This window comes from Bison bison, unplaced genomic scaffold (assembly GCF_000754665.1).
Source record: "Bison bison bison isolate TAMUID 2011002044 unplaced genomic scaffold, Bison_UMD1.0 scf7180017864144, whole genome shotgun sequence".
Classification (NCBI taxonomy): domain Eukaryota; kingdom Metazoa; phylum Chordata; class Mammalia; order Artiodactyla; family Bovidae; genus Bison; species Bison bison.
In genome coordinates, this window is record NW_011494716.1 from 1,823,416 (window position 1) to 1,834,019 (window position 10,604).

A 10,604-nucleotide genomic window follows, 5' to 3' on the forward strand; every position below is an offset into this window, starting at 1 on the left:
AGAATGAGAAGGCTGGATGGCATCACCAACTCGATGGATGTGAGTTTGAGTGAACTCCGGCAGTTGGTGATGGACAGGGAGGCCTGGCGTGCTGCAGTCCACAGGGTCGCAGAGTTGGACATGACTGAGCGACTTCACTTTCACTTTTCACTTTCATGCACTGGAGAAGGAAATGGCAACCCACTCCAGTGTTCTTGCCTGGAGAATCCCAGGGATGGGGGAGCCTGGTGGCTGCCGTCTATGGGGTTGCACAGAGTCAGACAGAACTGAAGCGACTTAGCACCAGCTGACAAAGGGCCCTGTTAAGAATAGCCATAAGCCTCTGTACCACCTGTCTTACCGTTGGTCATGGTCTGGGAAATGGCTCTTGCTTGCTGCTTCTTCCCATATCTAGAGTTACACTGTTATAATCATCTTATAGATGATCTTATAGAATCATCTATAAGGTCAATTGTTTCAAGTTTTTTAATTGTCATTAATTTTATCTGAGGCTCAGTCACACATCTGGTAATGCAAGAAACCTCAAGCTGTTTAATTGTCATTAATTTTATCGGAGGCTCAGTCACAGGTCTGGTAATGCAAGAAACTTCAATCTCATAAAATAGGCAGAATACAAGTAATATATCTAGTAACATTAATAAGGTGCAGCCCAATACCGCCCTAAGATATCTACATCCTGACTCCTTACAGGATTGAGAAAGGAATGTTATTATCTCAGGAGTTTCATGGCCAGTGGCAGGAGAAGAATTGATCTTTATGGTTGAGCAGGTATTTCTGCCCCTGGGGAGGTCTGGTTAATGCATAATGCAGATACATAATGCATACTAGAGGACCAGGGAAGTCGTCTGAATGTATTTTTATATTCTCCTACAACTTGTTTTTCTAATTCCCTTCTACTTGATTGCCTCCCTTAAGGGGGTGTCTGTCCTCCCCCCCACCCCACTTTTTTTTTTTGCGGGATCCTAGTTCCCACTGGACTGCCAGGGAACACCCTGCCATTCCTTTTTATCCAGCACAACTCTCTTGAATAGGGAGATGTGCACCTGTCAACCAACCATCCCACTAGACGTTCAGGCTCTTTCAAGGTTTTCACCGAAATGCTGTTGCAATGAACTTGCTTGTTTGTGTCTCTTTGGGTTCTTGCGTTTCTCTAGAAAAAGCTACCCAGAAATGGAAGTACTAGATCAAAGAGAATGCCTATTGCCAATTATAACATTCCCCATACCTTTGCCAATACCAGACAATATCAGTCCTGAAGCCAGTTGGATGGTTAAAGAAATGACAGATGGGACAGGCTGGTTAAAGAAACAGATGGGACAGGAGGAGAACGCACGAGATAAGCCTGAAGCGGTGGTGATAAAGGGCAAGAAGAGCCCGGAGAGGCGTTCATGAACACCCCTTCTCACAAAGGGAACAACTCTCCCGTCCGCACTTCGACTTCCGCCACAGACCAGCACGCGAGGACGGCTGCCGCGTGCCCGCCGCAGGGGCGTGTCCTGCGCAGGCCCCGCCCCCGCTGCGTGCGCACTCGGGCTGCTTGCTAGGCTGCGGCGGTCGCGGCGCCAGAGCGAGTCGCTGACTTACGCGCGGACGCGGTGCTGACGGACGCTGGAGCGGACTTGCGGCGGGTGAGTGTCGGTGCCCTGCAGGGCCTTCCTCGGGGCTTCTCCGCGAGCCTGGCCACCCCTGGCTCTCGGGAACTCGGCTCGGCCGACACGGCCCGCCGCTCCCCGGCGCCCGCCTGAGGAAGCCCGGACGGGCCGGGGCGAGGGGCGGCCAGGGGCCGGGAGGGAGGACCTCGCTTCCCAGACGGCGTTTCAGAGGCCCGGGGAGGGAGGCCTGAGCCGCTCGTAGGCGTTGGTCCGCGTGGGGCACACCCCCTGCCGGCGTCTCCTGCGCCCCACAGGAGGTGACCCGACCCCCGGGTCGCCGCGGGAGGACTTGGCGTTCCCGCCGGGCCTGCAGCCTCTGGCCCCCCAGCCAGCACGTCGGTCCACTTTGGGCCGGCGAGGACCCAGACCTAGCTTGGCGTCCGAGAGTCGTACCCGGGCTGTTGGCGCGGACCGGGCTCTGACCTTCCTCCTCCTGACTCACCTCTGCCTAAAGGGCCCTTTGAGTCACTGTCGTGACTTCCTTAATGACCCGCGGCCGCCAGGTTGCAAGGGAGCAACGTCAGGGGCAGCTGGTTAGTCTGGCAGGGAGTCTACCTGTCACCTCACAAGCGCGGTGCCCTCGGTGTGTTAATTGCCCTGTAAAAGCTGCCAGGACCGCCGTGTCTTAGCACAAGGCCTGTCAGCGTCTTGTCATTTTAATGACTTCTGGTGAACTGGTTGCTGTGGCCTGTGGCTGTTCATCCTTATCGTGTTGTATCATTGGCTCCCATGACCCGCACCAGGTGGAGCATGGTTGAAAAAAAGAGAGACATCCTATAGTGCTCTAGAGCTCAGGAAGCCCTCTCACTCTCAGTTCAGTTCAGTCGCTCAGTCGTGTCCGACTCTGCGGCCCCATGAAATTGCAGCACGCCAGGCCTCCCTGTCCATCACCAACTCCTGGAGTTTACCCAAACTCACGTCCGTAGAGTGGGTGATGCCCTCCAGCCATCTCATCCTCTGTCGTCCCGTTCTCACTCTCAGCCCCTAACAAAACCCTGTGAGTTGATAGTTTTTCCACTTGTGAAATGGGGTTAATGATGAATGGAATTAAGACGCTTAACCTGCCTCCCACAATCAGGAAAAGGGCACAGGTGGTCTTGTACCCGGTTATCTGCCCCCAGATCCCATGCTTTTTCCTAGAGTGGAAATGAATTTATGTTATTTAAACTAGACAGTCTTCCCCCTCGCCCTAAACTGTCCTCCCAAGTAGAAGGAAACAGGAGCTTACTGGTTTTATGTATTTGAATTTCTGTTATGGCATTAATCAGGGTATTTTGATTAAAATTTTAACTACCACATTAAAATTTTTAATTTTTCTTTTGTGAGGAGGGGGATAAGAAATATAAATGAGTAATTCTGTGCTTTATTCTTTAGTTTAGTTTTTTTTTTTTTTTGAAGAAACATCACAAGCTTACCAGAAGCTCTCAGTTCAGCTGGTCATTTCCAAGTTTACTTGGTGAAACTGGGAAAAGTTTTCAAATACAGTAGCTAAGCCAAAGGCTTCCTGAGTAGCTCTGTGGTAAACAATCTGCTTGCTAAGGCAGGAGATGCAGGTTCTATCCCTAGTTTGGGAAGATTCCCTGGAGAAGGAAATTGCAACCCACTCCAGTATTCTTGCCTGGAAAAGACCATGGACAGAGGAGCATGGCTGGCTGTAGACCATGGAGTAGCAAAGAGTCAGACTCAAATGAGCAAATGGGCACTCATGCAGATAAGGCAAAACACTAGTGAGGGTGTGGGGATTTCAAGGACACACTTGTTGAGTCTTCATCTGACTGGGGATGTGAAGGGGAAGAATCTGTGATTTCCCCATTGTCTGACTGGATTTCCTTGTTTCCTTTGCCTGGGCCAGTAAGATGATAGCCTGTGAGTCTCCAGAGTCAGGAATATGAGCTACTCCAGAAACGACAATGCCAAGCATAAGATGAAATACAGAAAGTAAAGTATTCATCACCTTTGGTTTACGCTCGTTGAGTCTGTCAAAAAGCAAAACAGCCAGGGCCTTTGGCTACCTTGATTTTTTGGTTTCTTTTGAAAAGCTGACTCTCTTCAGAGAACAGTTGGGCTGTGTATCAGGTTTGCAGCAAAAACCAAAATATCATCCATCTAGGAGGAAGACATTTTTGAATATTGAAATTGTATATTTCAGCATAGTTCCCTGACCAGGATTGGAACCCATGCCCTCAGCTGTGAAATTGTGGTGTCCTAATCATTGGACCACCAGGAAATTCTCCAGTATAAAATTTAGAATGTAGCTATAACTCCTTGGAGAGAAAAGGTGAAAAATTTGAACCATAAATTACCTCCTTGTTTATTACTGGACTAAAAAATTTTAAGTACACACTTAATTCAGTCTCTTATTCTGATAGTACTTAATGGGAGAATTGAGAAATCTGAGTCACATCTCCTTTTGTATCGAACACAGTGAAGGTTATTTGCTTTTTAACTTTATTATATTTGTTAGGTTTGTCTGTGTAAAAGCAGAGGATGAAAACTCTGTCTTTTGTTGTAACCTGAATAATCTCTCAGGATATTTTTGCCCTGCTGAGAAGCAGTGCCATTACTGATTAATTCTTGCCAACAGTGAAGGAGGGGTGCATATCTTTAATTGGAACAATTAGTATAACTGCTTATACTGGGATCTTTCTGTTTTTTATAGTGAAGATATTTCACTCTGGTGACCATTCAGGTACTCTGTGATGTTGTTTTTGGTTTACTTTTTCATATTGACTTCGTTTATTTACCATAAAATGTCTCCTATTATATTACACATTGTAAAGCCAGTGAAATTTAGCAGTATTGTTGATGGTCTGGTCTAACAATGTTATATATGTTTACAGAATATGCATTACATTTATTCATAAATCCTTTCTATATGACCAGCTTCTTTCTATTTAAGAATAATAATGGTTTTGGAATTCACTGTAGATAATTTAGAGGTGCATAGCTATTGTAAAGGGAGTTCATTTACAATCAGCCCATTAGAGGACTGCATCTTTTTTTTTTTAAACTTTACAAATTGTGTTAGTTTTGCCAAATATCAAAATGAATCCGCCACAGGTATACACGTGTTCCCCACCCTGAACCCTCCTCCCTCCTCCCTCCCCATACCCTCCCTCTGGGTCATCCCAGTGCACTAGCCCCAAGCATCCAGTAACGTACATCGAACCTGGACTGGCAACTCGTTTCATACATGATATTATACATGTTTCAATGCCTTTCTCCCAAATCTTCCCACCCTCTCCCTCTGCAACAGAGTCCATAAGACTCTTCTGTACATCAGTGTCTCTTTTGCTGTCTCATACACAGGGTTATTGTTACCATCTTTCTAAATTCCATATATATGCGTTAGTATACTGTATTGGTGTTTAATTGTGATCTTGGCTGACTGCAGTGGAGCAAAGGACGCTTTCTGGGTCATCATATCAACCACATCTATAGTCAGACCTTCCTTACAAGATAACATTCTGAACCTTAACTAGGCGTTTCAAAACAGCAGTTAAATTCATGAGGCTCTTTTCAGTGAGCAGGTTTTAATGTCACTTTGATGTAATTTTAGAAGGCTTTTAGCAAACATGCATTTCCCTATGTGATCGTTTTTTTAAGCAAATATTTTAATAGTAATTCAAGGACTGTTTTGTCAGTTTGTTGTTGTTCAGTCACTAAGTCGTGTCTGGCTCTTTGGGACCCCATGGATTGCAACACGCCAGGCTTCCCTGTTCTTCACTATCTCCTAGAGTTTGCTCAAATTCATGTCCATCGAGTCGGTGATGCCATCCAACCATCTCATCCTCTGTTGCCCCCTTCTCCTCCTTCCCTCAGACTTACCCAGCATCAGGGTCTTTTCCAGTGAATCAGCTCTTGCATCAGGGTGGCCAGAGTACTGGAGCTTCAGCATTAGTCCTTCCAATGAATAGTTGGCTTATGGAGTAGGAATTGCATCAGAATTGCATGTCTTCTTGCATTCATTGAGGAGGGTTCTTTTTTCAAATATGTGCTTAAGTATCTCCCTGTGAAAGTCTACAGATACACTGACTTTTTGTTTGCACTTCAAAATGATTGAATTGTTAAGTACAAAATTGAGCTGATTAATCAGTTGGTAACCATTATTTTCACTCATAAACAGCTATTCAGCACTAGATAATGTTTTACATATTCATGTATGTTTTCTAAATACATACATGTTAATTTATATTAGAAAGAGTGACAAATAAATGGTTCATTTCTCCCCCAAAGGAAACTGTGGAGTATTTTTGATCATGAGAAAAACATTTAAACCCCTTGATCTGCAGTTTCTGTGTCTGAAAAATGAAGTTAATACTTGATGAGCCTTCAAGTCTTGGGTGCTTAGAATGCTGTTCTTCAATCTAAGGGGTTTCCAAATCTTTCTGTTTCACTAAGTTAGGGGTTGGGAACTTGTGTTTTTAAAATTTCCCTCATGCTTATTGTTTGGGGCCTCCCTGGACATAAGAGAAAGCAGACTGGCAGGAAGGCAGAGAAGTAGTGACAGGAAAGGATGGATTGCTACGCGCAGTGCCTGCCATCTGCCGTTCTGCCAGAGGCCCAGCAAGTGGGTACTGTCTCCTCTCTGTTGTTGTTGTTTAGTTGCTAAGTTGTTTACGACTCTTTGCGACCCGGTGGATGGTAGCCTGCCAGGCTCCTCTGTCTGTGGGATTTCCAGGCATGAATACTGGATTGGGTTGCCATTTCCTTCTCCAGGGGACAACAAGAGCAACACACGAATAGATTTGTTTCCTTCCCAGGAATATCAATAAGTCTAATTATTGTCATAGTTCTCAGTAACTTTAAAAGGGCTTTGGGGAAGAATGGCCTAAAGAGACAAGTGTCTAGCACCTTGCCAGCCTGACTTCTGCTAAATACCCTCAGCTTCCTTTCTCCCAGCGAGCTCTCTCTCAGTCTTGGAAGCCTCACGTTTCACTGTCTTGTATTATATTCAATTCCATGATTACCTGAGGGCTGTGGGAAGGTGCTGGCATGATTAGAACAATCTGCCATCATGCTTTTAGTTAATCTAGGTGGCTGGCCTGCCTTATCAGTCACTGAGGTGATCCTGTTTATTATGACAAACACTGGGACCCATAGTCTGAACATACAGGTATACTGAAGGAGTTGGTGAGACAGGATATTTGAGTCAGAACAGTCTTGGAAAATCTGGAACATAAAGCTCTATCTTTAACACCATTGTCTGTACAGCACAATTAGCGTTTATAGTATAATACACCTGTTCTGTTAGTTATCTTTCTGTTTCTCTTTTTCTCTCTCTCTATTGAAAGCTGCTTAAAATCTCCAACAAGATCTTAGGCCTCTTTGTAGTCAAGGAGCCCCATGAGTATTATAAGTGTTTGTGGATGATAACATGGCATGTCACATGCCCAAGCGTGTTCATCCCTTCCTTAGTACTGCATCTGCTGTTCTCTCTGGCAAGACCACTTGGAGCTGCTGCGGAGGAACTGTTGTCATCTGAAACTATTTCCAGAGCAGCTTAGGGGAGGGCAGGCAGAGGAAGGGGAAGGATCAGTGAGCAGAACTGAGTTAGAGTGTGAGGGGGTTCTGGGTAGCAATGTTTGAAGGTGATGAGAAAAGCAAAGATAGTGAAGTGACGTTACACTTTTGCTCCTTCAATTTTCTAGAAGGAGACAAGGGGAGGGTCAGTCTTTCTCTTTGCTTAGTAATTGCAGGTGTCCCACTAATTAGAAAATAACTTTGGCCACCTCATGCGAAGAGTTGACTCATTGGAAAAGACCCTGATGCTGGGAGGGATTGGGGGCAGGAGGAGAAGGGGACAATGGAGGATGAGATGGCTGGATGGCATCGCCGACTCGATGGACGTGAGTCTGGGTGAACTCCGGGAGTTGGTGACGGACAGGGAGACCTGGCGTGCTGCGATTCATGGGGTCGCAGAGAGTCGGACGCGACTGAGCAACTGAACTGATTCCTCTACCACACTTGGGTTTTTGTCAGCCTCAGAGAAATCTCTTAAGTGTCTGTGCTCAATGTCATGTTCGTCTTGCTTTGTAACACTTTTTGTGTTTGCAGAAAGTCTTCCTAGTGCACCCAAAAGGAACAGTGAGATGATTGGCTGCTCTGGGTTATGCTTTCTTCCCTTTTGCATGTGACTTTTCTGGGACACATGCCCAGATTTAAAGTCAATACGTTCAAGTTCAAATGCCTACAGGTAAAAGGACAGAGAAGCAGCGCACTCTCTGCCCACTTGGCACACTTGTATTGCCTCTGTAGTGTGCACCGAGAGGGTTACAAAAACAACAAACCCATGATCCTTGTTCACCAAGAATTGGCAGTCACCTTGAGGAGGCGCCAGACAAAATTCACTTTGTAAGGTTTGTGATTGTTGTTTTGACACTCAATATTCTGGGAGGTCAGGGAAGTGAAGAGCTGAGAAATGGAAAAGACAGTCATTTGAACTGAATCCACTGGGTTGCCTAAAAGACAGCAGGAACAGAAGAGAATGAATGAGCATTAGTGAATGAGCATTCAGAGAGTTACTGGAAACATGTCACCCACAAAAAGAATGTCTTTCATAAATGGCTTGTCTAGAACAGGGATTCCTGAACTTGAGGGGCCTACGGGTGCTCTGGAATTGCATAGGTAACATGTATTTATTTATTAATGAATCTGTTCTCTCCAAATTTATTTCTTCTGTATCTGCAGAAGTTTAACACAGGAGGCATTAGCCACATGAGGCAACTTTTTTTTAACTTGTGATTGTCCTGGAGAGAGAGTCAGAAGTCTTCCTCTGATTCTCAGAACGGTTTGCAACCCCAAAAGGGTAATGATTATTATAATCTGACAAATAGCTTTGCTACCAGTCTTCAGAAGTACACATCTCTGAATTTGTATCTTCAGATGAGGAGGTAACTGGGTGGAAGATTAGAGAGAGAAACCCAAGGATTCCTTTGTAAACAACCTTCTACCCAGCACCAGGTGTCATGGGACATACATGAGTGCTTGTATGTCCCACATACAAGCATGTTCCCACATACACAGTGGCCTAATCTGGTTGCCAGGCGTGGCACAGCTAAAATGCACTTACTAACTAGTGGGGGTGATGCTCAGCTCTGCCTTCGGAGACCTTATAGTCAAGTGCAGCTGTTTAGAGTGTGTGCCTATCCACAATACAGATTTAGAGCCAAGTAGGAATGTTGGGAATGGGGTGAGAAATCACGTGCTTTTTGGAAGGTCAGGCCATTTTTTCAGAAATGACTGGCCTGTTGGAAACAAGATATGAAAGAGGGAGGGAGCCCTGGGCAGGTTCGGGAGTGGTGACTGATTCAGAACTAGCTCCCCTCTGCTGCTTTGGACATATAGCCTGAAAAGACTGTCCTAGAACTGCCATCGAGTAGCACACGCAATGGGACATGCAAACTATCTGTTTAAGATGAGTGCCTTAGCTCCCCAGAGCTCAGCCAGCCAAGTAGGCCAAGCTTGTACCCCCGCCCTGCACCGCCCACCACCACCCTGCTCTAACTGTGGATGCTCCACTGTCCGTGCTTCCGGTATCAGCCTTCTGTGTAGGGTTGGGTTGGGGGAAAGGCATTCAGTTCAGTCAGTTCAGTCGCTCAGTCGTGTCCAACTCTTTGCGACCCCATGAATCACAGCACGCCAGGCCTCCCTGTTCATCACCAATTCCCGGAGTTCACCCAGACTCACGTCCATCGAGTCAGTGATGCCATCCAGCCATCTCATCCTCTGTTGTCCCCTTGTCCTCCTGCCCCCAATCCCTCCCAGCATCAGGGTCTTTTCCAGTGAGTCAACTCTTCGCATGAGGTGGCCAAAGTACTGGAGTTAGCACACCTTAAAGCAAGCCCTGGAGCACAAGATTTTCTGCTTTGTCAGTTGTCCTCCTCATCTTGTCTACCTTTTCCCCTAGTTATTCATCCAGTATTGCCTAATCAGGTCCTTAGTCAGCAGTAGATGTTCCGGGCCATTTGAATTTCTTCTCAGTAATGATTAGCGCTTACAATGATGTTTGACCAGTTCTGGAGACCTCTTGGGAATTAGAGGCACCCACTTCATGTATCTTCATGTATTTTGTGGGGGCTGTCTCATGTAACAGGAAGTTGCTCAGTTTTACGGTGGCAAACTGCTGTTTGTTTTTTAAAATTTTCTTTTTGGTAAACTGGTATTTTTGTAGCATTTTGCTTTACCCCCCTGCAGTAACCATAACAACATAATGCCTTGGTGTATTTCCTCCAAAATGTTCTAAAAATGTGGGCTTGTTAAGAGAAGCTTGACCCCCCTCCCCCTTCCCTAGAGTAACAGACCTGAGAAGAAGAGTGCTGTGAAACCCCTTCCCTAAAGCCAGCTGGGGGAGTAAAGGGTCTCCCAGGTGGACAGCAGGAAGGGCCGGCGCTTTACGTCTGCATCAGGTGGAGCAGTGCTGGCAAGCGTTTGTTACCTAGACTGTTAAAATTTTGCCTAGCCATTTCTTCCCCCACCCTTCTTTTTCTCCCTCCCTCACCTCCCAGCCCAAAACCTCTCTTTTTTTTTTTTAAAGTACAGCTGTGTCTGCTGCCTCACCCTACACTGCTAGCCTCCTTTTCCTTTTTAAAAATAATTTAACAAATTTATTCACTTTGGCTGTGCTGAGTCTTCATTGCTGCTCGGGCTTTTTGCCAGTTGTGGTGAGCAGGGCCTTACTCTCTAGTTGCGGTGCCTCGGCTTCTCACTGCAGTGGCTTCTCTGGTTGCTGAGCACAGGCTCTCAGGCACTTGGGCTTCAGTAGTTTCTGCACACGGGCTCTAGAGCACAGGCTCAATAGTTGTGATGTACTGGCTAAGTTGCTCCCAGGCATGTGGGGTTCTCCCGGATCAGGGATCAAATCTGTGTCTCCAACACTGGCAGGAAGATTCTTTACCACTGAGCCACAAGGGAAGCCCTCCATTTCTTTCTTTCTTTCTTTCTTTTTTTTTA

The 10,604-nt window shown here is 46.1% G+C and overlaps 1 protein-coding gene across 1 annotated transcript in view; it reads left to right on the top strand.

Annotated features, from left to right (window-relative positions):
- The first annotated feature begins 1,518 nt into the window (after window positions 1-1,518).
- The window catches only part of HMOX2 (heme oxygenase (decycling) 2), a 28,389-nt gene continuing 19,303 nt past the window's right edge, over window positions 1,519-10,604 (top strand). Inside the window, exon 1 of the mRNA XM_010840407.1 lies at window positions 1,519-1,628. The gene's annotated coding sequence lies outside the window, so the exon portion shown is untranslated. The remainder of the gene's footprint in view (window positions 1,629-10,604) is intronic.